The sequence below is a fragment of the Peromyscus californicus genome, unplaced genomic scaffold (assembly GCF_007827085.1).
Source record: "Peromyscus californicus insignis strain IS unplaced genomic scaffold, ASM782708v3 Scaffold_1__1_contigs__length_55948999, whole genome shotgun sequence".
Classification (NCBI taxonomy): domain Eukaryota; kingdom Metazoa; phylum Chordata; class Mammalia; order Rodentia; family Cricetidae; genus Peromyscus; species Peromyscus californicus.
Window position 1 is genome coordinate 19,031,366 of NW_026294492.1, and position 26,724 is coordinate 19,058,089.

At 52.5% G+C, this 26,724-nt stretch overlaps 1 protein-coding gene and 1 long non-coding RNA gene across 5 annotated transcripts in view; one reads left to right on the top strand and one right to left on the bottom strand.

Moving 5' to 3' along the window:
- The window catches only part of Dnmt3a (DNA methyltransferase 3 alpha), a 113,821-nt gene that overhangs the window by 81,609 nt on the left and 5,488 nt on the right, over positions 1–26,724 (bottom strand). The window contains exon 1 of one of the 4 annotated variants that reach the window (XM_052746024.1): positions 17,330–19,528. The exons of the other annotated variants lie outside the window; for them this stretch is intronic. The gene's annotated coding sequence lies outside the window, so the exon portion shown is untranslated. Of the gene's footprint in view, positions 1–17,329; positions 19,529–26,724 lie in introns of those variants that run through there. 4 annotated transcript variants of the gene reach the window in all.
- LOC128115401 (uncharacterized) lies at positions 235–7,691 on the top strand. The gene is made up of 2 exons (XR_008220148.1): positions 235–5,609; positions 5,643–7,691. It is a non-coding gene; the product is annotated as an uncharacterized LOC128115401 (long non-coding RNA).

Genomic DNA, 26,724 nt, shown 5'->3' on the forward strand with positions numbered 1-26,724 from the left:
GTCACTTTGCTGGGCCCTGCCCGGGACCGGGCACCCCAACTAACAACGCTGCGGCCCTAACCCAGGCTGTGCTGGGATGAGGGTGTGCTGGACTCTCTGGGTACCAGGGGTGAGGCCCGAGGCCATGGCCTCACTGAACAGGCATGCACGCAAGGCGCCCTCTGCAAGCCTCCCTCCTGGCCCCATTTGCCGTCAGAACTGGTGGGCTTGAGCCCTTCCGAACAACGCACACGCGCAGCTGTAAGTCTAGGGGTTTTTCTTCCTCCTCCAGGTGTGGGCCGCAAGCCAGTGAAATAACAAAGCCTGAGCCTCAGGCCACAGCTCAGGGTGGGTGTGTTACTGCGACACAGATCAACCCCCTTCGCTCCCCGACAGAGACACACAGCGGTCCCTGCTCCCCCTACCCAGAGACAGCACCAAGCCCCTGCCTTGAGTGTGTGCCTGCCCGGGAGGGGATTGGCAGCAGAGGGCGAGTAGGAGGTAGGCTGGATCGGAGCCCACCCACACCCTTCCCCTTCCAGTTCCCTGTTCGGCTTCCCAGCTCCCCTCCCGGTTGGGCCTTTCCTCCCAGCCCCCTCTGCCAGGGCTCCCTGGAAAACCAGGAGCGGGAGACTGCCTAGCTTGGGTTGCCCATGGGCCCCGTTCCTTCCCCAGGGAGGTGACAGCCTGGGAGGTGGGTGCCCCAGTTTGGGATCTGGCACTGGCAGCGGCAGGGAGGAAGCTGGAGCTGGAGGGGGCCATTGCAGAGTCAGGAGAGAAAGGGCCTCCGAGGTTAAACCAAGGCCTGCTGAAGAGACTCTGCCCAACAGGGGCACCCTATCTAGGGGCGCTCCAGGTAGGAGGCACCTTACTCCCTACAGCCCCAAGCTTGGCTAGGTGCTGGGTTCTGTGAAGGCTGGCTGCCCAAATACCTGAGGCAGTGACTGCTCCATGGCTCCACACAGGGACCCCCGCACCTCCTCTGGAAAGCTCAAACACTTTCTCAGTTTACCGTTAAGGCTAGGGCTCAAACAGTTGGGACATGTCTGAGGTGTGAGCCAGATCTCATGACTGAACTCCGAGGGGCCCCGAGTGCTCTTGGAAGCTAAGTCCTCCTTATCCCCAAGCCCACAGAAACTGCTCTCCACAGCACAAGAGGAAAACTGATCCAACCCAGTCTTCCAAGAGGCTCCCCCTGCTGCCATCGGTCGATGATTCCTCCCAAATCCCAGCTCTCCCTTCGTGACCACAGTCATTTCCAATCACCCCACATCAAAGATTGAAAAGTGGGTGATAGCACCGAGGCGCAGCTGGTAGGGAAAAAAAAAGTTGGACCCAGAGCCAACAGATAAGGTCCTGACTGGGTCAGCTGATTCCCAGGATGTCACCTGGCTCCACCTGCCCCACAGTTGGGGTCTCACAGGCAACAGGAGGGGGCTGCCAGCAGGCCAGAGAGGTACCTTCAAGTGTCCGCCAACGGACACAGACCAGGCACAGAGCAAGCAATGGGAATTCGTCTGCACCACGGTCCAGAGAGACCCAGGGGAACCTGTATTGGGGTTCTGGGAGAGGAGCCTCTGACCTGAGTGGGCAGGAAAAACAGGGCGGCAGAGGGCACCCAGGACATGGAAACGAAGGAATGTGTCTCGGGCCACCCACGTCCCTGACATGTGAGCTTCATGAAAGGTCGTCACGGAAAACGGCGGTCCTGGGTCAAACCTAGGTCCCTTTGTGTTTGTCCAGAGACCTCAAAACTGCTCAGCATTACCTGAAATCATCAGTATGTGACCAGACAAGGTTCCACTCAGTGGCCAAGGTCCCAAGCCTGGGCATAGCATTGCCCACCTGCTCTGGAGAGCCACATTCTTCTCTCAAGCTACCCTGGCTACAGGGAGCAGTGAGCTCCTGGAGCGCTCTCCCAAGCTGGCAGCAGGCACAGAGCCCACCTCAGGATCCAGCAGACCCCAGCACCTACAGCATCCTCCTCACCGAGGCCAAGGCTGCATAACGGGAATCCTCGTCACAAGCCCAGCCATGTTTTTATCTTCTCCTCAATAATTCTTCATGTCCATAGTGACCCTGAATAATGTGCGTAAGAACAGCATAAAAATGTTCATCCCTGAGCTGGGCAGTGGTGGCTCACGCCTTTAATCCCAGCACTCAGGAGGTGGAGGTGGAGGCAGAGGCAGGCGGATCTCTGTGAGTTCGAGGCCAGCCTGGTTTACAGAGCAAGTTCCAGGAAAGGCGCAAAGCTACACAGAGAAACCCTGTCTCGAAAACAAACAAACAAAAAAATAGTTCATCCTTAGGGCTGGAGAGATGGCTCAGTGGTTAAGAGTCCTTGCTGCTCTTCCAGAGGGCCCCGGCTCCTAACCACCACAAAACAGCATGCAACTCTAGCTCCCGATTTGACTTCCTCTTCTGGCCTCCACAGGCATTGGCACACACATGGTACATGCTCGCACACATACACATACACACACACACACACACACACACACACACACACACACACGCACAAATAAAAGTCATCTTTAGTGAGGAAATGCTCATCCTTGAACTCCTGATCCTCCTGCCTCTGCCTTCCACGGGCTGGGATTTATCACGGTGTCCACTGTGCCTGACCTCTGTGGTGCTTGGGATGGACCCCAGGGCCTTGTGCATGCCAAGAACCCCACTAACTGAACCACCCGACAGCTGCTTTGGTTGACTTTTGTTTCCTGAGAGGGTCTCACAGACCAGGGCTGCCCACACACTTGCTATACAGCTGAGAACTTGAACTCCTGATCCCCCTGCCTCCACCTGCCACAAGCGGAGATTACAGGTCTGTGCCCACCATGCCTCGTGAGAGCTGCAATACCAACTAATCTCCACATTGTACCACCTTCAACCTCCAGACAGATTTATTTTTTTTTTTTTTTTAAAGAAGATGTGAATTGACAAGAATGGGCTGAACAAGGGAAAAGACATTACCAACAACATTTCAAGACTGGGGAAGCAACGTAACAGTCAAAGACCGGCATAGAAAAGCTGATTTCAACACACAGTCCTTAACAGACACTTGTCTCCACGGCACCAGGCACCTGTGGGACTAGACTGAAGAGGACACACGTGTGAGGATAAAGAGGCTGGCTCGAGAACCCTCCCTACACCTGCTTCTCCTCAAGTCACAACTTCAGGTTCTCTGGAGGGCAAGATGGCTGAGGGAGAGGTGCCACAGCCCAGCCAGGCAGTCCGTTTCAGTGCTGATGTGAGTTCTTAGGCTCTTCCCCCACTGGACTGGGAAACCGTGGCAGCCAGGCCCAGATCTCCTCTAGAGCAAAGGCCTAAGGATGCAGCACTCACATCAGCACCACGATGGGGTCAGGACTGCCTGTCTGGTCCACCAGTGTGGATCTGAGGGTTGACGAGCCTTCAGGCTCAGAGCTTCCAAACAACTTCTCTGGGTTAGTTGGTTTCAGTTGTTGTTTTGGTTTTTTGTTTGTTTTATTTTCTGAGATAGGATCTTATTATAGCGCCCAGGATGGCCTGGAACTTTCTGTGTAGCCTAGGATGGCCTCAAACTGAAGATTTTCCTGCTTCTACCATGTGAACAGTGATTTCAGGCATGAACCATCACACCTGGCCAGTCCCCCATTCATTGCTTATTTATTTATTTATTTAAAGGATCTCACTATGTAGCCCTGGCTGGCCTGGAACTTGCTACATAGACTAGGCTGGCTTATAACTCAGAGCTCTGCCTGCTTCTGCCTCCTGCAATCCCACTCTTAATCTAGAAAGGTCAACCAAGGGCCAATAGATGTTTTATAGGAAAGCACCTGACTTGGAAAATAGGGACCAGAATAAATAACATCAAACCAACTGGGACAAAACACAACGATGGTAACAGGAAGTGGGTGAAACAAATGTTAGATACAGAGAAGATGTTTTTATAGCCGCAAAACAAGAATGTGATGCTACAGAAAAAGAAAAGTTAGAGAACAGGAAAGGACTTCTGGGGGCTGTAGAGACGCACAGCTGTTAAGAGTACACACCGCTCTTAAGAACAGAATCCAGCTCCCAGCACGCTGTGGAACAACCTTTCTGTACACTGTGAATATTTGTTGCTCTCATTGTTTTTTGTTTTTTTCTTTTTAAATTTATTTATTATACACTATATATAGTGTCCTGTCTGCATGTATCCCTGCCTGCCAGAAGAGGGCACCAGATCTCATTACAGATGGTTGTGAGCCACCATGTGGTTGCTGGGAATTGAACTCAGGACCTATGGAAGAACAGTCAGTGCTTTTAACCTCTGAGCCATTTCTCTAGCCCTGCTCTCATTGTTTAATAAAAGGCTAAATGGCCAATAGCTAGGCAGGTAGAGGTTAGGCGGGACTTGCGGACAAAAAGAGAGGCTGGGAAGAAGAAGGGCGGAGTCACCAGCCAGATGCAGAGGAAACAGGAGATGAACATGCCATGCTGAAAAAGGTACCACCCTGCGGTAGAGTGTCGATAAGAAATATGGTTGATTTAAGTTGAAAGAGCTAGTTAATAACAAACCTAAGCTATTGGCCAAGCATTTATAATTAATAATAAGTCCCTGTGTGATTATTTGGGAGCAGGCTGGCAGGACAGAAAACCCCACCTACACAGCACTCACATCAACTGGCTTATAATCACCTGTAACTCTAGTTTCTGGGGATGTGACACCTCTGGCTTCTTGTGTATCTACATTCACATACACAGACAGGCATGCAGGCACACACATCGCTAAAACATAAATGCATCTTTTTAAAAAAAAGGAACTTGTAGAAATACAAAATCATGGTAGTAGAAATACAAAACTCGGTGGCTGACTAGAAATAAAGTGATTTATCGTATGATCCAGGATCTCGCTAGCCCACTATCATACCAACACATATCCAAAAGAGTTGAAAGATGTCAAAAGAGACATCTGTACTTATTTACTGAGGTGCTGTTTGTGATAGGGAATCCACCAACGGACGACCAAATAAAGAGAAGATGGGATGTATGCCCAACCAAGCATTGTTCAGTTACAAAACAATGAAATTGCCATTTGCAGTCACAGGGAAGGGCTGGGAGCACCTTAGATTAGGAAATAAATCACTGGGCAGTGGTGGCACACATCTTTAATCCTAGCATTTGGGAGGCAGAGACAGGTGGATCTCTGTGAGTTCAAGGCCAGCTTGGTCTACAGAGCGAGATCCAGGACAGCCAGAGCTGTTATGATACGGAGAAATCCTGTATCAAAAACAAACAAAAACAAAACAAAACAAAAAAAAAAAAAACAAAGAAAGAAAAAGAAAGCAGGCATGGGAAGACAAATATCACATGACTTTATTTACATGTAAAAGTTTGCCCAGGCATGGTGGCGCACGCCTTTTATCCCAGCATTTGGGAGGCAGAGACAGGCAGATCTGTGAGTTTAAGGACAGTCTGGTCTACGGAGCAAGTTCCAAGCCTGCCAGAGCTACAGAGGGAGACCCTGCCTCAGGGAAGAGGAGGGGGAGAAAGCTGTTTTACATGTTGGTCTCACAGAAAAAAGTATAGACTGGCAGTTACCAGAGGAAGGGAAGAGATGTGAGAAGGTGAGAAAAGATGGTTAATGGGTACAGGGGCACAGCTAGGTACAAGAAATAATGGTACAGGGGCACAGCTAGGTCCAAGAAATAATGGTACAGGGCACAGCTAGGTACATGTAATAACTTTTTTTAAAAGTTCTTTTTTTTAATGTGTATTGTATGTGCGTGACTATGTGTGTCACATGTGTGGGTTCCCTCAGAGGCCAGAGAGGGGCGCTGTATCCCCAGGAAATGGATCCTAGGGCAACTATGGTCCCGGGAACAGAACTCAGGCCCTCTGCAACTGCTGAGCCATCTCTCCAGCTTCCTGAAGGAGTAACTTTCATGCTCTGCAGCCCAGGAGAGCAACGAAGAGGAGTTTGTTCCTAACACAAAGAAATGATTAATCTTTGAGGGGAGGCTCTGCTAACACCCTGACCTGATGAGCATGTTACACAGGAGTACTGAAACACCACAGCGCAGGCAGGAGAGGGGCTCTGTGTGTGTGTATGTGGGGGCGGCGGGGGAAGGGGGAACTACTTGTTGTACAGGCACAGCAGGGAGTTCAGATCCCAAGAATCCACAAAAAAGCTGGGCAGGTGCAGGAATACACAAGTCTGTAATCCCCACTCACTCACATCCTAGAAGATGCAGATGGAGACCAGAGAACCACCAGAAGCCCGCTGGTCAGATAGAGTAGTGTTACACACACACACACACACACACACACACACACACACACACACACACACGCATGCACATGTGTACACTCATACACACATGCACACTCAAACATACACACTCGCACACACAAAACCATGTACCCATGTACACCCACGTGCAAAAATACCTGACAATGTGCACCAAAACCTGCGTATAGTAGAAAAATTCATATTTTTATTAAAATTTCTATTAAAAAATTAATAGAAGTGGTTTGTTTAAAAGAAAAAAAAGATGGACATGATTATGCATGAAACTGTCATCCCAGCTACTTGGGAGGCTGAGACAGGAGGCTTGCTATGAGTTTAAGGGCAGCCTGGTCTATACAGCAAATTTCAGGTCAGTCAAGACTATGTGGTAAGATACTGCCTGGGGACAAAAGGAAACAGACCTCACCTCTCCTGGTAGGGTGCTTTACCCCGTCACGTCGTCACATAAATGTGAGACTAGAATAAAGACACTTTCAGCCACACAAGGTCTCACACTCTATTGGAAGGAAGCTTGGGAAAATACCTATAATCCAGCACATCTATAATCTATTATAATATCTATAATCCAGCACATGAGACGAGGGAAAGGGATCTTTGTTGTGAGGCTGAAAAGCGTCTATGCAGTGACGCCCTGACTCATGGTTCAGGCCTGCCAGGCCCTGCCATCTGCTGCTGGACCTGACAAGTGGTGGGGACATCTTCTGGCCCCAGTCTACAATCAGAACCCAGGTGCTGCCTGGATTTGGATACTCAGTCACCTGTCCTAGAGGACATGCTCCAACCAGGGGGGTGAACTGAGCAAGAGGAGGGCACAAAAGCAGTCACAACCCACAGGTAGAGAGAAAGAGTTCCAAGGATCACCACAAAGGAACATCAGGAATGTCAACCATCACAGCCACATGCCGAGTGGATCCAGCATGAGTACAGACCCCCAAAAGTGGACAGAGATATTTTCAACCCACTGTGACTGTCTCGATGCAAAGCCATTCTGAAGGTTATCAGGAGTGTAGAAGGAATTAGCAACAGGCACAAAGAAAACAAGGCAAGCTGGGCGGTGGTGGCGCATGCCTTTAATCCCAGCACCGGGAGGCAGAGGCAGGGGGATCTCTGAGTTTGAGGCCAACTTAGTCTACAGAGACAGTTCCAGGATGGCCAAGGCTACACAGAGAAACTCCATCTCTTAAAACCAGAAAGAGAGAGAAAGAGAGAGAGAGAGAGAGAGAGAGAGAGAGAGAGAGAGAGAGAGAGAGAAGGAAAGAAGAAAGGAAAGAAAAAAGACAAGGCAAGCGAAACACAAGGCAACCACTAACTACAGGGAAAATAAAAAGGAAACTCATTAGGTTCAGCTGTGAATAAGTTACATTGACACAATAATGCAAATGTTATGTTGGTTTAACAAAGGTGCTTACACACACACACACACACACACACACACACACACACACATCTACACACATGGCACGAACATTTTATGTAACACAAAATTAGCGGCCTACAAGAACAGATTTCTTACCTGGCAACCCTGCACATTTGAAGTCACAGTGGTTCCCCACTAAAGCTAAGGTCAAGGTGCTGGCAGGGCTGCATTCTTTCCTACAGAGTCTAGGGAGAATCTTCTTCCCCACTTGTCCCAGCCTCTAGAGGTTGACTCCTTTCCTGGGCTCACAGCCCCTTCCATCTCCAAAGCTATCTGGTCATCGGTCCCTCTCATCATGTTGTGACACTCTACTCCTGCCTTCATGGTTCATTTCTAAGGGCCCCCGTGGTTACAATGATGGATTCAGATAATCCAGGATAATCTCTCCATTTTCAAGGTCTTTAATTTAATCACATCTGCCAAGTCCCTTTGATCATGTGAGGTAACATATCCATAGGTTCAGGGAATTAGAACATGGCCATTTTTATTATGCCTGTTTAAAGCAGACATCTACATATGTGAACATGAGCACAGACATTTCTGAGTGACTATTGGAAGGGTATTGTTAATAGTAAGCCTACTACAAACTATTTAGGGTGACTCAGTGGATAAAGGGGCTTGCCGCCAAGCCTGACGACCCGAGTTTAATATCATTGAGGGGGGGAAAAATGACTCCTGCAAGATGACCTCTACACACATGCCAGGGTGTGTGTACCCCCTCAACACACACACACACACACACAAATAAGATGTAATAATGTTTCAAGAGAATCTATTGAACAGAAAATCAATGAAAAATATCTATAGAGAGGGATTATTATGTGCAGAAGTAAATAAAGATTGCTGGCAGACACATCCAAAAGGATCAATAGTAGCTGCCTCTCAGAAGGCAGAGGAACAGGCAAAGGCCACTGGCCTCATCGTTGGTATTCTGCTTCCTAGACCCTCTGTATGTACTACCGTTAGGAGAGATGATTTACCAGGAGGGACCCGGCCTGGGGAAAAGGCCTTCAACTCCACCTCGGCCACTGATGGTAATGTGGCCTCGGGTCTCTCCTCCAGAAATAGGAGAGGAGCTACAGCCATCCCCCTTCTGCTGTTCGGTGAAATCATCACGTCCCACAGAGCAGCCAACCTCAGCTTGTCACACCTACACAGTTCCGTCACCAGCTACCTCCCTCCCAGCATGCACCCTGTCCTTCATGAAGTATCCAGTCCTCCAGCCCATGATATCACCTCGTTTTCGTCACTCCCAAACTGGGGGTGTCAGTGCTGAACACATCCCAACCATGGTCACACGTCAGATCAAAGCCCCACAATCCAGCTCCTTCTGGGGCCTCAAGTTGGGTCCCACCCACTGCACCCACTGTCCCCAACACCATCTCCACCTTCCTGTCCAGTCTCAACCTCCTCAACAGCTCAGAAGGATGCCTTAGGTCTCAGCTCCTCCTGTGCTCCCACTTACCAAAATAACCCCATCCGCACCCACAGACCGGAATCCTCGTTCTACCTAAACAGTCCCAATGTCAGAACCCCAAAGTCCCTCCCGCCTCAGCTCCAGTCTTCTGAAGATTTTTTTTTTTTGGTTTTTCGAGACAGGGTTTCTCTGTGTAGCTTTGTGCCTCTCCTGGAACTCACTTGGTAGTCCAGGCTGGCCTCGAACTCACAGAGATCCGCCTGCCTCTGCCTCCCGAGTGCTGGGATTAAAGGCGTGCGCCACCACCGCCCGGTGTTTCTGAGGATTTCTGAAGGTTTGGATTATGCTTGCATTCTGCCCCCACCCACCCACCCACCCTGGTGCAGTGACCATGTGACCCGACAGAGCCAATCAGAGGCGTTACCTGGAACTTTTTTTTTTTTTTTTTTTTTAACTGATACTACAGAACGATGAGAAAAGCCAAAAGTGAGTCGGGGGTTGCCAGCCACTGTCTCGAGGCCGCATGGGATGAGTAGGGCCCAGAACAAAGAGCCAATGGATGTAGAGAAGGAATCAAAGGTAAGCGTTGTCTGGCCAGGGTACTGGCCCACCTGAGATGAGGGAACTTCCTGTACTGTGTGAGTGAGTCTGAGGAGGCCGATAGGAGGCAGCCTGACTCAGGAGTTGGTCTCCAGCTCTGGGAAGCCCTCCAGGAAGCCAGGCTGGTCCACACCTTGACCTTTTTCCTTTGAATCAGGTTGGCCCCAGGTTCCTCAGCTGTAAATAGAGGGAATAACAGAACTTGCCTCACACAACTAGGGAGAGACTGAAAAAGTAATGAATTAAAAATGTTTCCTAGAGTGCCTGGCACTGAGAAAAACATCGATAAATCTTCACAATTATTAGTCTGACTCATCCACCCACAGATTCTCTCCTTTCTCAAAATCCCTGGAGTGCCCACAAGTGGACGTCGCTCAACCAGAAGCTGTGTGTATTAAGCTCCTACGCCACGCCACGCCACGCTTGTGAACAGAGCTTTACGATGTCAACATCTCATTAACTCTCACACAGCACCCCCACCATCTGGAGTGAGTACTATTTTTATCCCCATTTCCCAGATGAGGAAAATGAAGTCTGGGAAGGTTCCCAAACTGCCCCAAGGTCATAGTCAGAGGACCACGGCTCAAAGGCCGTCCTGTCCATCACCATCTCTTGGAATTAGCTCAGGACTTCTGCAGCTATATTCACTTAGGGCACAGATAGGCCAGGAAACAGTTTCCAGCCCCTCTTACTCCTGGTTCAGTTTGGGGGCTGGTGGCGGTGGGACACACCACAATCTTCTACTGTAGTGCTTCGCCCGATGGAGGAGTTCATTTATTCATTCAGCTCTTTGCTGAGCGCCTGTCACATGACAAGCACTGTGCTTAAGGGTGTGTAAACTGCTGCACTCAGTCCTTCTAACAAACCTAAGCACGTTCGGTTGCTCTCCATGTTTTAGAAGAACGGAGGGATCCTAAGGAGCTGTGACAGTCCGGTGCAGGATCACGGATCCAGGTCCAGCCCACTCCATAGCCCTGGAAACAGGGAGGCACCCAGCAGGGCATGCTAAGCCTAGACCCCAGTGTCAAAGCCAGTGACCCGGGGGGGGGGACCCTAGCTCCTGCACAATGGCCACATGTCTGAGTTTCCTATCTGAGGTGGGAAAGAGGTAGAGGGGACTCCTGTGGAGGGTGGGCCTGTCCCCCACTCACATCACCCCATCATCCACGCAAGTGGTGCAAGCAGAAAGCTGAGTGGGACATCAGGGGTTCCCCCACCTCCTACCAAAGCCTGGTAGGAGTCAAAAGGCTGAGGCTGGGTGGAAGGGACCGGAGGAGGTCTCGGTTCCACTTTTGGGTAAGGCGACATCATCGTCCCATTCCCACCTTCCGAAGCGTCACTTTCACCCAGCCCACCAGCTGCCCACAGAAGACCAACAGTCCTACCATCCTGTCCTCACTTCCGAGCCCAGCTGACTCAGGAGTTATCATGGGAGGATCTCAGGCCCCCCAGAAACCACAGCTCCACCATCAGAAGCATCCACGAGCATGCTACACCTCCCGCCACCATGGCAGCCACAGGGGAGGGGATGAGTCTGAATCATACACTCCTTTGCTTGCGCTAATGGTTACCATGACACAGCCCCTAAAGCAGAGAGAATAAAAGGTCTATGCCCAAAATAGATGCCGTGAAAGAGCTGGAATTGTTCTCAGGAGTCAACAGGAGCCACCACTGACTCCCAGAAAGGAGCTCCCGTTGCGGAGTGCGGGGCACAAAAGACCATCTCCTCAGGCTGTGTGTTGTGGCAACCAAAATGGGCTTGCCATGGTCTGAGTAAGGACTACGGGGTGACCAAGCTTGAAGGTCCCTGATGAGTTCTGTGGCAGCTCCGACCCTCTTCAGGAGGTGGCCCCTGAACCAGAGCTGGGTATTTCTCTCAAGAACGGGCCACACTTGCCAATTGCAAAGTCTCTTTAGTCCCTTCTCTACCCAATTCATCTGGCTCCTGCTCCCCTCCCCACACATACCTTTCTACTCACTGGAGACACACTTAATCCCCCAAAGAAAGCTTTTACCAGCAGACCTCAAAATGGGTCTGTAAGGAGGTGAGACATCTGCCTGGCTTTTTTGGGCCCCTGGGGCCATTGACTCAACTGTCTGCAAACAGTTACTACAATGTCTGGAATGACTGGTGCTAACAGTAAGCACTGCTGGTGTGCAGGAACCCAGGAAGACCAGACTAGAAGGGAGAGAAATCCCTCCAGGGGATCCTAGAATTTCCATGCTCCCAAGTGAGGTAGTGGAGGACCTGCTGAGGCTCTCCAGGCTGTGAGCAGGGTTAAAACAGAACTGGTTAATCAGGCCAAAAATGTGAACAAACGCAGAAACCAGGACTTTTGTGGGTTTTCCATAACCTGGGTTACAGGCAATCGTGAGCCAGCTGATGAACCAAACTCGGGTCCTCCGGAAGAGCAGCAAGTGCTCTCAACTGCTGAGCCATCTCTCCCGGCCCTGACCTTGAATTCTTGATCTCTAGCCTCTACCTCTCAAATGCTGAGGTTACAGATCCGTGCCACCATGATTAGCCAGGATTAGAACTTTGCAAGGATAAGTCTGGACAGGTAGACAGGTGCCTGGTTATTCTGCTGCTGCGTGGGAGGTCAGATGGGTAGGAAAGGCTCACAAGGAAGCCATGTAACCAAAGGACTAAACTGTACCAGGTGCTAGCGCCCTTTATCACCGCCTTCTGTGAAAGTACAGATGGGCCCTTTATTTCTCCTTTGCTGGCTGGCACAATGTAAAACTTAGGAGAAGGCACTGGCGAGCCAGGCAGCCTTTAATCCCGACACTCGGGAAGCAGGGTGGATCTCTGAGTTCGAGGCCAGCCTGGTCTACAGAGCGAGTTCTAGGACAGCCGGCACTACACCGAGAAACCTTGTCTCAAAAAAAACCATAGCGGGAGGAGGAAGAGGCTGCGGCAACTCTGGAGAGACACTCAAGGGGAAGCTGACCTTCCTGGACCAGTGTGCTGTCTTGAAGGTTCCTTTATCACACAGAACTTCTTCAGCCTCCGGCTCTCAGAATGGACGCTTTCTAGCATCAAGCTCTCATAGGAGCCCAGACTTCCCAGCACTCAGTTCTGCTGCAGCTTCTCTGGCTCCAGCAGGGCACGAGGGCAGCAGCCAGCAGCTTCCCAGCACTCCCCTGGGGAGCTGAGCAGCGCACGAACCTCGAGGAAGACGCCTCCTTTAGACCCAGATAGTCCAGGATGCAGACTTCTGCTAAGATCCATCCACTAGTGACTCCTCTGCCATCTAGGGAGCCATGGCCACACCCTCTCCATCAAGGGCAGCGTCTTCCCTGGTACTCTGGCAACTACAGGGGCATTAGCTGTTCTCATAGCCGCTACTTCTGTATTCACTGGAGGGTTTTTGTTTTGTTTTGTTTTTCTGGCTGACCAACCCTATTATCCCAACCCCCTGTTATAGTTCACAGTTCTTCATATTAAACTTTCCTTGTTCAAAAACACCATGTGGCTTCTGTCTCCTGATGGACCCGGTCTGACAGGGCCACTCGTCCTCCAGGGCTCTGTCCTTCCTTGGGTCTTTGAGCTCATTAGCAACCCTGCCGGCTAGCCACTCCTTGGTCCCAGCACTCTTCCTCAACAGTCGCCTAGGGAACACCACGGTCGAGCTGAGCGACAGGGCGGACAAGAGCCCCCGCTTCTGGCAGTTCACAAACCCAAGGATCATCTGTGCTCTGGGTCTGCCACCCTGGCCTCTGCCCTGTGTCCAGGGCTAGTGAGGGGCCAGCTCCGCCTTCACTGTGGTACTGCCGCGGTTCTTCCCCCCTCACCCCCCCCCCCCCCCCCGCAACATCCCCAGGCTCAATGCACACAGACCTCCCCCTGCACGGCTGGCTGTCTCTATCTGCTCTGCCTGCCCACCTGGATGCACAGGTTGAAATTCTGCTCTTGAGAACCAGGCCCCTGCAGCGGGCCCTATTTCCTAGCTTCTCGGCAGAATGTCCACACAGGCTTCCCTCGAGCCAAACCTGATGCCTACGAGAAGACCGCGGTGATGGACATGCACAGGTTGAAATTCTGCTCTTGAGAACCAGGCCCCTGCAGCGGGCCCTATTTCCTAGCTTCTCGGCAGAATGTCCACACAGGCTTCCCTCGAGCCAAACCTGATGCCTACGAGAAGACCGCGGTGATGGACGCAGTCCTGGGGGGTATTTAAGACAATCCCACTGTACACTTTACAAGGGTGGATTGAACAGAATGCAAATTCCAGCTTGCTAAGGCGGACTCCCCCGGCTGTGAGGTGCCCATGGTTTTCACACGTGATAAAACCTCACTGATCCGGTCTCACCCTGACAGCTGGCTACACACCACTTGGATGCTTGCTCTGACCTCCCCTCACCTCTCCCAGCTGACCCCCATCACTCTATGTCCGGTCATGTCCTCAGCTAATATGCTGTCTCCACAGTCTGTTCACACCAATCTCCTCTGAAAGGGGAGCCTCTCCCAAGCCCCCTGACATCCCCTCACCCCATCCTTCAGGCTGACATATCACCTTCCTTCATCCTCCCCTGACCTCCTACCCAGGGGCTTTAACAGTGTGTGTGGGTGGTCATGTAACACTGCACATGTATATAGATGTGTCTAGTTTCCCCAAACATATGAGGTCAAGGTTCACGTCTTGTTCTTTCCCATCCGGCCGCACAGCCCACAGTTGGGGCTGGCCTCTGCCCTGTTCTAGGTGACCCTTGAGTAGAGAGGACTGTGGGAAGTCACTCCCAGGCAGCTGCAGCATCCCCAGCACAGTGTGGCAGTGCCTAGTGGCCCCCCACAATCCTCGTTCTAGGGGTCGCTTGGAAGACATGGAAAGGTCACATGGAGCTGAGGCTCTAGCCCACCATCCCCAGGCCAAAAGTGACACCTGCCATGGGTCCTGCAGGTCTTCCTGTCCCCTGATGCCCAGGTGAGGGGATCACAAGGAATCCAGAAAGGGGCAGGCCTCCCACCCCTTGGGACCCTTGGAAACTGGCTGCCTGCAACTGCTCCTGACCACAGTGTCCACAGCCAAGCTTCCCCCAGGCCTGCTCTACCTGCCTCTTTCTCCACCAAGCATGCCAGTAACTATGGAGCTGACCACTCCTAGGTCAGAACTGGGAACTCCTCTAGGGTCTCCAGGACCTGGGAGGTATGGGGGGAGTCAACTTCTCCTCAGACCACAAGGCAGGAAAGGGGCAGTTCTAACACCTGGTGCGTCTGCTCTGCCTCCCTACCCTCTTCATTGGTGGAAAGGGTTGAGGAGAGCAGGAGGAAGCCCACGCCCCAGAACCCCCAGCCCCTCCACAGAAGCCCAGCTTCAGTGGCTCACCAGACCATATCTCAGACCCCCCATAGAGGTGTGGGGCACAGCTCCCGAATCAGTCAAGTGGGATGAATGAGAACCCCCAGCTTGTATCGCGAGCTATGAGAACATCTGAGTCAGATGTTCAGCGCGATGCCCGGCGTGTATGGGAGAAGCTCAGCAGATGGTCATTTTAAAAACCATTCTGTGACTCAGGATAAAGGGCCAGGTCACCTCGACTGTGTGCCGAGTCCCACTCAGAAGCACTAGCTCACACTCCCAGGTGTCTGCTGCAGCCTGACTCAGGGTCACAACTTTCCCCCTTCCAGGGTGGCCTTAGAAATATCTGTTAGTCACACAGGCCCAGATGTATACACACCAATAAATGCACACACAAAGGCCAAACGCGCGCGCACACACACACACACACACACACACACACACACACACACAGGCACGCACGCACAGAGAGAAACACAAAGCAGAAATACACAGACACCATCACAAGCATGCACAGAGCCACACAGAGACGTGGATGTATACACGCAGATTCACACACAGGCTCACAAACACATCCCTACTAACACAGATACACATACAGAGGCACCCAGACATAGAGATAATGACACCCACGTGAAAGATACAGACACATGCACACAGAGACACCCAGATGGATGCACAGAGTCACATCAACGGTCACAGATGAGCACACAGAACCAGACACAGGAAGGCTCTAATGGTGACCCACAGGCATGGGCCCTCCAGGAGCTGTAGACCCCGGGGGACACCTGGAACAGGGGACCCGAAGCCACCCACACACAGATGGCAGTTTGCACATTTCACCTACTGTGTGGGCCAAAGAGGCATTTGGAAACCAGCTTGGGAAGCTCATAACCATTCACAACATTGTTCTGCAAGAAAATATAAACCATTGCCCTAGAAACAAACACTTGCAACAGAACCCTCTAAAAGCTGGGGATTGTCTGTACCAGAAAACTAACAGAGCAAGAAGGGGGTAAAAAAAACCACATAAACTTGGTTTGCCTCTGCAAAATTAATACCAATTACAAAAACATTTATGTGAACTGCTTACCATTTACACCTAATTACCATGCAGCACAATTATGCATATCATTAAGAGCATACAGGATTAATTATGCTGTATGTTTCATGTGATTACACCTCCACACCCTGAGTTCACAGAGGCCCAGCCTCCCCAGGGCCAGGCCAGGGTCAAGGCCCTTCCTTGCAAGGTTCCGTAGCAGATCCATAGCAAGCCACACCCAGTCTCACTGCTGCTGGCCAGGGACAGCCTAAGGCTTGCCTGGCCCTTCTGGCCAACATCATCAGCATACATCCCTGATGAGAAGCCATCTTTGGCCAAAACCAAAGGGATACAAAGGATCTTCAAATGTCTACCAGAAGCCATAGGCGAGGGTCCCAGGCTCACAACACAGTGAAATGCCCCCATGGGAACCTGGACCCACTTGTCTCCAGAGCTCTGGCTCTGCAAGAAGGGCAGCCCACCCAGGTCCAGATCTCATCACCCCCATGACTGTCACCTCCCCTCTCCCTCTCTGATCCCCTCAGTTCCCATACTCAGTAGCCTCTCAAGTGTACTGGGGTGACCCAGGCTGGTGGCAAGGACCTAAGCACAAGGAAGTCTCTGGCACCTGATAGAGACCGTCACTGCTACAGAGAGCGGGAGGTGCGGAGTCGGCTGCTCAGCTCACAAGACGGAAGGGGAAGCAGGCATGTGCGGACGCGCTTTCCCTGTGCCAAACCAGGAACACACATGGCTGGATTTAAATCCTCAAACACCTGTGAAGCCAACTGCCTAAGGAGTCTTTGAAGAGGATGAGTGAAAGAATAGCCAGGCTTGGAGCAAGAGGCACACACAAGGCAGACAAACAAACACACAGAGTGTGAGAGAGCCTGACAGTATATATCCATCCACTCTGCAGATGGTAACACCAAGGTGGACAGAGGCTGGGTGACCCACTCAAGGACACACGCCAAGGAAGTAGCAGAGCCAAGGTCAAATCCTCATCTGCCGGTGCCAAGTCTGGTGGCCGTGGCATGCTGCCACACCGCCTCTGCCTGAGTTCAGCAAGACCAACATGGTTCATGTCCTTATCCCAGAATTCCCTGGGAACAGCCTTCTGAGTCTACCTCGTGAAACACTGAAGACTCCTTTCTGTCTGATAGTTTGGGTCTTATTCCTTTTCCATTCTCTTACCAAAAAGGCTGGTCCCGGCTTGCTCCCTCCTACTTGGGCAGACCCGGCCCGGATAGAGAAGACAGCTTCACTCAAGTCCAAGGACATTCTCAATGATACTTACCCAAATGGAGCAGCCTGGGAATGGAGGGCTAGGCCTGGCAGCTCATCTCTGGGGCGGGTAGGGGAGAGTTACCAAGAAGCAGACATCCCAGTTCAAATCCCAAACACCAGCATCACGGATGCCTGTGACACACGCCTGGTGAAGTCACTAACTCCCTCACACATCTGCAGGGCCGCCTAGCACTGATGAAAGCCATGGCCATGCTTTTTCACCCATCCCACGGACGCCCCCTTCAGGCCCTCTGACGCATGCTCTCGCCTCCTTCTGCGAGCCTGGCCCAGGCCCAGGCTCTCCCAAGGAAATCAACTTGAACCACAGCTCCAGTGCCTCCCAGGAAGCAACACTCCACAGCCCTCAAGGGCTCTCCTGCGCATGTAGAGAGGAGAGGGTCCCTTCTGAGTCTACTGCCCCTCGCTCCCTTCAGTGCACAGCCCCTTGGTACAGACCCTCCTCCGCTGCACGGCTGTCCCCTACATTTCTACACTGGCTTTCTATCTGCATTTCTCTTCTTTGGTGCCCCAGGATGGCCTTTCTTGGATGTCACTGGGAGCCTCGGACTCCAAGTCTAACTAACACTCACCCTCATCTGGGGATAACATCACAGCTCTCCACAGCCTGGCCAGGCCCCACCCTCTACCCCCATTGAGTTGAAAATGCCCTTGACACCCTAGCTAACTGCTCTGTGCCCTTCCACTCAGCTTAGGCGTCACATCCGGCAGAGATCCCTTCAGGACATTCCCTCCTAGTGACTAGGTTTCCCTTATCTAACCCCAGTAAAGACATGAGCCCCCTTCCTGGTTTTTGTTGTTGTTTTTTTTCAGCTGCCCACATCGGGCAATTCGTTACCCAGCTCCACCTGAAGCTGCAGGGTCCTTGGGTCTCATCTGAGTCACCAACCCGTGACACCCTGGAGGTTTTTCAGAGATGAATAGGGGCACTATGCATCTGGAGCAAGGGACCTCCAGAGAGAAAGCCTAAAGGCTGCGGGACCTGCCACTTTGGGGCCCGGGTTTCAGATGCCAGGTGACTGGGAGGGTGTTGACGGGAGAAAACGCAGAGGCACTGCCCAGCCCCACTGGGCTTTTAGATGAGTTTCCAGGGGCAGGCAGGGCCCTCTGGCCACTACCACCAGCTAGGCTGGGAACCACAGGCCTCTGGATGGCAACAGGCGCCAGCCACACGGTTGCTGGCAATAAAACCATTAGAAGCCATTGCGATGCCGTTTGCCAAGCTGCTTATGGTCTGGACCCTCCCATGCTCTAGGCTATGGGCACAGCCAGGAGCGCCAGCAAGACCAGAACACACAGGAGACCAGGCGGCAGGGAGGGAGCTCAGGGGCAGGCCTCGGGCCATACCACTTGGGTGGGAGCCTCTACAGCCAATTCCTGGCTTTGCAGTGAGAGTAACAGAGGCCATCGAGGTAGCTCAGGAAATGGAGGTGTCTGCTGCCAAACCCAGTCACTGGAGTTTGATGCCCAGGACCCACAGGGGGGGAAGGAGAGAATAGATGACTCACAGGTTCTCCTGATCTCCACACATGTGCCTGCCACTATCTGTCTGTCCATCCATCCGTCCATCCATCCATCCATCCATCCATCCATCCATCCATCCAGATATATAATGACCAAAGTGACCCTTTTCCCTTCATCCTCAGGGTGATGAGACAGGCGTTTTGGAGGCTCTCACACCACAAGGCCTTCATGAGCGTCCTCCTTATTCATGGACCATTGTATAATGACCCCCACTTTCAGAAAAGGGGCGCATCCTTTCTGGGTACCCACTGTGTGCAGTTATAAGATACGGACTCTGTCCTTAGACAGTTTACAGAGAAAGCCTGCAACTCAAAGCTGCTGGCGGCCAGGCAGCCAATGAGTCTTAGCAGCTGAGATGCTAACACCCCCCTCCCGTGGGGGGGGGCTGCCTGACTCCCCTCCCCAGTTCCCTTTTTATCCTGCACATCTGTCATCAAGAGCCTGGAACCGAGGGTCTGATCAGCAGATGGACAGGCCCTGGGCTTATCTCCATGCTGGGTTCTTTCTTTCCCTCCCTGTCTCACCTATTCCAGCCATGTCTCCAAAGGGACGTAGATCCAAGAGGCACCCATGGCCAGTGCTGGGGAAGGGGCTGAGGAAGGCGAGGTGGGTACGGTAACCATTGCTAACAGCTGGCCCTGAGCTTCCCAGGGCAGCAAGGTGACCAGGAAGAGGAATTTTTTTTTTTTTTTTTGGTTTTTCGAGACAGGGTTTCTCTGTGTAGCTTTGCGCCTTTCCTGGAACTCACTTGGTAGTCCAGGGTGGCCTCGAACTCACAGAGATCCGCCTGGCTCTGCCTCCCAAGTGCTGGGATTAAAGGCGTGCGCCACCACCGCCCGGCAGGAAGAGGAATTTTTATGTTCCCTTCCTTACCCCTTGCTTTCTCTACGGTCACCCCGCTCACTGTCACCTAACTCCTCAGGAGTCCCTGGACCAGAGCTGGACACAGCTTGAGCCCACATGCCAGGCGAATTCTACAGATACCCCTTTCTATGGCAAGGCCTTCTGAAAGCCCACTGGCTCCTGCCTGAGTGTGGCCTCTCCAGGTGCTCTGTACAGACTTGGGCTGGGAGACACGCCCTCCACCTCTGGCTGGATCTTTAGTTATGTCTTCAACTTCCAGGGGACAATCTGGGTGACAGCAGTCCACTGCAGTGACGCCTTTCGGAGCATTTTCAATGATCCCCCCCCCCCCATCCTGGTCCAGTCATAGTCCTGTAAAGCTAGCCTGTCCACTGTCCCTGGAATCCGAGTACAAGCAGCTCCCCTGTACCCAGCCCTTCCTGATCTGGGCTTCTTCCTGCACACACTGAGTCACCTGACCCCCAGTCTTTAAGCCATTTCTTACCATTTGTTTATTTGTAATTTTGTTTTGTTTATTTGAAACCGCTTATGTAGACTCAGCTGGACTCGAACTCATACAGCTCTTCCTGTCTCTGTTTCCCAAGGGTTAGGATTAAAGGCGCGCGCGCACGCACGCACGCACGCACGCACACACACACACACACACACACACTCCCCTTTATGTGGGTTCCTGGGGATTAAACCCTGATTGTCAGGCTTGTCTAGCAGACATGTTTACCCACTGAGCCCGCCCTCTCTGGCTCCCCCACCCCCACCCAAGACGGGGTTTCTCTGTGTAGCTTTGGAGCCTTTTCCTGGAACTCACTCTGTAGCCCAGGCTGGCCCAGAACTCACAGAGATCCTCTTTCCTCTGCCTCCCGAGCGCTGGGATCAAAGGTGTGCGCCATCACCTGGCTTTCTCTCTGGCTTTTATTTTGTTATTGTTGTTTCCATATTATTTGTTTGTTTGTTTTTTTGAGACAGGGTTTCTCTATGTAGCCCTGGCTATCCTGGCACTCACTCTGTAGACCAGGAGGTCCTCGAACTCAGAGATCCGCCTGCCTCTGCCTCCTGAGTGCTGGGATTAAAGGTGTGCGCCACCACCGCCCGCTCGATATTCTATCCACAAGTTTTCAAGTATGATTTTCCTTTGTTAGCAGACCTCTCAAAATCTCATCCAATGCCCCTGGCCTGCCTTCAACGGGGCTCCTATGAAACCTGCTCTGCAAAAGCCCTGTGCCTGAGGGTTCCTTTCAGGGACCTGCCTTTCAACAGTATCACATAGCCCAGGCTGCCCTCAAATTCACTATGTAGAAGAGGATGCCCTGAACTCCCAATCCTCCTGCCTCTACCCCCCCAAATGTGTGCACTACAAAGCCCAGCTTTTGGTTTTTTGTTTTTGTTTTTGTTTTTTGTTTTTTTTTTTTGAGATAGGGTCTCACTCTGGAGCCCAGGCTGGCCTAAGACTCTCAGCCGCTTTCCTGCTTCAGCCTTGTTGAGTGCCGAGGTCACGGGCTGGAGCCACAGTGCTTGGCTTCCGTTAGTTATTTTTTATCCCTCGCCCCCAGCCATGCCCCTAGGCCTGGATTCCCCTCAGCCCCAGCTTAGGGAGCATGAAGCCCTCTACACTGCAGACCCCTTCCTACCCCACCTCCTTTAAGGTCTGAGTTTATTTTCTTCTTCTTGTTGTCATTATAAATTCATTGACATTTTTTCAAACAATAAAAACATGGATATGAAATAAGAAAAAAAACACATATGCTCCACAGGCTGGTGTGTATCCTTAGAGGGCAATCTTTTCTATGCATTCACTAACCTATAAGTGAATAATTTTTTTTTCTTTGAGACATGGTGTCACTATAGTCCTGGCTGGCCTGGAACTCACAGTGTGGACTAGGCTGGCCTTGAACTCACAAGAGATTTGCCTGCCTCTGACCCTTGACTGCTGGGATTAAAGGTGTGCACAACTACACCGGCTTTTCTTTTCTTTATTAAACTTGACCTGCAAGGTAGAAGGAAGATTCCCAGAGTTGACCTTTGACCTCCACATGCTTGCCATGCGTGTGTCTACCACACACACACCAAACCTAATAAAATAAAATTTTAAAGAGTTTTAAAGAGCGAGTTATACGTCTAGCCCTTGGAAAGCAGAGAAGGATGGAGAGTTCCGGGTTAGCTTGGTCTACAAAAGGCAAGAGATTACACTAAGCACACTGCAATTCTGGATAACCCAACAGCACCTCATGGACACTCGACCAATCAGAGCAGACACCCTCACGTGCTCACAGGGCTATGCGGATCTCTGTATTTGTAAGTTCATCCTTTCAGACGCTGCATTCACCACACGGGCCCATGCCATTAGCAAGCCTCCTCTCCAAGCTTCTGCCAGCCGGAATGTTAGAGGATGCCTCCGCCTGGCATGGGCAGGGCACACTGGCACCTCCCAGAGTCCTTTGGGAAACAGAGAAGGCATGCTTCAAGGTCATGGCCACCCACAGACAGTCTCAATGATGCAGTCCACATCCAGCCAACAGCTCAGGCCACAAGCCTGACCCCTCGGTCCCTCTGTTGGCACCCTAAGTATCTCATGCCATTTTTCAGAATGGTTAGTGGAACCCACTGACCTGTCAGGTCTGAACTGTCTTCTGCACCAGCCTCCCCCATCCAGGGTAAGGAGAGCACTGTGGTCGAATACAGAGGTGCACATCTGCAATCCCAGCACTCTACAGGCCAAAGTAGGAAGATTGCCATGAGCGCTAGCCTCGGATACAGTGAGACATGGCCTCAAACACCCAAACGAAGCCAAAATAAGATTCAGGAAACCCCAACCGCAGTCCCATCACTGGCTGTAAGATGGCCGGCCACCTGTTCATCCCGTCTGGGTACCCAGACGGGCCAGTTAACAGGCTCAGAATTAAAAATGACCTTGACGTTTGAAACACAGAGGCAGGATCAATAGGGATGACCACAGGCAAGAGAAAATGGGAAACTGGTCCAGCGTCTGAATAAGGTTGGGAAGCCTTAGGGGGTCAGAGGGGACCACAGAAGGACAGAGTGCAGTACAGAGCAACAGCCACTATTGAAAAATGATCACATGATAGTCCATTCAGCTAGGAAAGGCCCAGTATCCACACTTCCTCCTGTCTTCCAGTCAGGCTGGTGGCCTGCTGTGGTCAGCAAGGAGATCCGGTTTGGGAGGGGCCTGTGCCCCCACTGACTGAGGAGCAGCACCCGCACCTGTCTAGACATCTCCCTGGTATAGGGAAGGGAGGGGAAGACAAGGCAGAACTGTAGAGTTAAAACCTGCTGGAGGGTCTCTACCTGGAGCACCGGCAACAGGGGATGTGGAGACCTCTGGGGCACCGGAACAGGGACCTCTATCTGCAATCCACAAGGCTGTTGCCACCAGTGGCGGCATTGGGGGACCTTGGCTTGGCCTTCCCTTTGTTGCCAAGACCCCCTGGGGCTATGCAACCTGAACTCTTGCTTTCCTGTCGCAAATCTGAGCTCTTAAGCCCCAGTCTACAGACTGTAGAATCAGGATCCTGCACCACCTGGGCTCAGCTGGCCCAGCCTGCTTCCCCCTCCAAACCCCCCTGCAGGAGGTTTAGGGCATTTCACCAGGAGTTACCAAGTGCAGGGACCCTCTCTCCAAACTACTGGGAAGCCTTAGCCAAGATTCCAGCACCTCCCAGGCCAGGTCCACCACATTGCAGCTGCCCCAGATGATCTGCATCCCCCGCTCCCGCCCCCTCGTGCGCCACTCCTGGGCTCTGGGGCCACTCGGTCCTGCCCCTTCCTCCTAGAAGCCTGACCCCTCAGTTGGCAGTGGCCTCCCTCTCCAGCACCCTGCAGTTTTAATTAGTTGGGTACTCCACAATACAGCTTCCCCTCCAAGTGGGCACAGGGCCCTGCTCACAGGAAATGCCCTGCAAATAAAATCTCAGACAAGAGGAAGCCAACACAGAGGGAAACTAAAATGCTACTGAACTCAAGAAAGCAGAGTAAGAGGAAAACGCTGGGACTCACTGAGGGACTGGAGGTGCTTGGACGACCTGTTGACAAAGCCATTTGTGAGACTTGGGGACAGACTGCCAAGATTTTCAAACGGCGTCAGCACTGTCCTCACCCAACCAAGGTTTTGTAAAAAGAGGCAGGAAAGTGGGTGGGGCTCCTCAAAATGCACGCGCCCCCCCCCCCACTCGCAGACCCACATGCAGAGACAACAACCCACGCACATTCACCTTGACCCCTGGCTAAGGTGGTGACTCTTCCACACATCCTGGGAGTCCTGCAGCTAGGCCGAGTCAACAGATACCTCCTCCTAACTACGAGACCCTTGCTGACACTGTGCAGAAACAGGCTCACGAAAAGCAAGCTGTCAGTGCATACACATCTGCACAAGCATGCAGACACACCCCACGGACCCCATCTTACCCACACAATTAGCCAAATGGAGGCAGCTCGGACACAACACAGATATCAGGGGAAGGGTTGCATTTTTTTTTGGAACTCAACTTCATGTCTTAGGGAAAAATACTATAAACAACAAGACAAATGAAGCCAGACACAAGGGGGGCTGAGTGCAGAACTTAGGACCAGTATGGGTTAAGAGTGATTTCAAAAATAAAACAAACAAGACAAATGACCCAAAACAAGCCTTCAAAGTTTACAAAGTAACCTCCTTATAATACCAACACTTGGGAGGCAGAGGCTGGAAGATCAATTCCAGGCCAGCCTTGACTACATAGCAAGACCTGATCTCGAGGGGGGGAGGAGGGGATGGAAAGGAACCTGGCACCTTTAATTTACTATCAGAGACCTGGTCCAGAGCATCAAAGCCCTTGCGGAAACCCAGCCTTGCTGAGAAAGAAAGCGGATGGCTTCTGGTACCCACCAGATACTAAAATGGAGGTAGAAGCAGCTCCCCCAAGGACCACACTGTAGCTCGCACTTGTACAAGCCAGACACACTCAGCCATCAGTGGGAAGGAGGTGGTGAAGGGGACCCTAGGCCAGCAAACTGGAGGAGGCAGTAAGTGCGTGCTCAGGGGCCCTTCTGCCTCAGGCCCCGGGGTAGCAGGGCCAACCATGGGAGGGACTGGGCTTGGCCTCTCCCACAAAGCCCCCACCCCAGCTCTTAGGTGTCCTCAACTCTCTCTGCCCAGCCACAATCCTGAGGGCTGGAGCCTTAATGGCAACATCTTAGAAGGGGGTCCACACACATCTGACAGGCAAGGCTGTGCTGAGACTCCCCCTTTCGATCTGGCTCCCTAAAACGGGAGTCCTGAGGGGATCTGGGAAAGAACTTGGGAGATGTGACCTCTCCAGGTGGTCTATACACAGATAATGGCCGCGGGACTAAGACAGACAGCAACATCCTGGGAGAGAGTGGGGAACCTGATCAAGCTACCCCCTCATGGGAGCCCCACTAAATGTCCAACAGAACACCCAGATTTCCCCAGAGGGCAGATCACCCTCCATTCCTCCCACCCAGAGATGCTGGGAAGGAGCCTTCGGCTCATCTTGTCCCTTGCTGGTTTAAAAAAATGACAGTGACATATCCTTAAGGCCTGGGGGACTTGTAACAGATTGACCCGGGGAAGACCCTTGCAAATTACCCCCACACACAGATTTACACACACACACACACACCTTCAGGAGAGCCCCAAGTGTGAAGGCTGCATGGAAGCTGTGTTTTACACCAACACACCATCCCTCCCGTCTCTGCCGAGGCCCACCCCCTGGCAGGCCCTTACTCTCTCCCTCCTTCTCCATCACCACTCCCGTGGAGGGACAAACAGAACACCCTATCCCTAGTCTAGGTCTGAAATTCCACCAGGAAAACTGGAGCCATAGAATTTCCAAGTCAGAATGGGCCTTCAAGCTTCATCAAACCCCAGCCACAGAGGAATCCCGCCTGCAGACACGCTGACAGATGGCCACTGGCGCCTCTCTAGTCTCCTCTAGTGCGGAAGGCAGCCCCTGCATTTAGGATGTTCATTCCTTGGGTCTGAAGGGGAGTCACCTTCCCTCAGGTTTAGGCTCCAGGCAAGCACAGAGAGAGCCTGGGCCAGATAACAAGGAGAAGCTTGGGCCATCCTGAGCCCAGGAATCAGGAGCTGCAGATCTGATGGGGGGAGGGGAGCGGAAGATTAAGGCACCAGGGCCTGGAGCACAAGGGGGCTGTAAGAAGGTAAGCAGGCAGGTGCCAGACCTATGACACAGTTTGGCCTGGGGCCTCTACCTACCCCTGCCCCCCCCACACACACAAACGCACCTGTCAACAGCTCCACCAGGGCTTTTAATGGACCCCAGAGGCAGAGGAGACTAATCAGCTTGCCGCCGCCACCCCCCCCCCCACACACACACACAAGCCCACAGGAACTTCCACAACCCAACCAGCCAAAGGCAAGCGACTGCCCTAACTACCTGCAAACGGCCCCCGCCAACCTAGGGGACAGTGCAAAGAGGGTCTGCCTGGCAGCTGGGCTTCCCGAATCCCACAGGCCAGTCCCAACACCCCAGCCACGCAAGAATATAGCTCCTCAGGCTGCAGCTGTCACATCTGCCTGGGAGGGAGGAGGCACAGCGGAGCAGCACCTGATCCCAGAATCCCTGCGCAGCTTGCCCGCCTGCCTGCCTGCCCAGGAGGAGGTTCAGCCGCTGGCAGCCCCGGGTGAAACATGAAGACCGAACTGTCCCCAGGGGATGCTGATGGCAGTCTCTGGGCACGGCATCGAGGGGCAAGCTGGGTCACCCGGCTGAGGATACTCCTCCCCGAAGGCTCCTGTCCCCTCCAGTTCGAGAGGGTTGCAGTCGTGAGGTCCCCCAGCCCTCCTCCCCTTCCTCCCCAGCCCTACGAAGGCCAGAACTGCCCAGCTGGGTGCAAGACGCCATCTTGGGTCAAGGTGCAGCCACAGAGGGCTCCCCTTGGGGAGCCCGGGAAGGGAGCCCTAAGACCCAGTGGGAACCTACTCCCTCCCACCCAGGGCGCCCACACCTACTCAGCTGGCTCTGC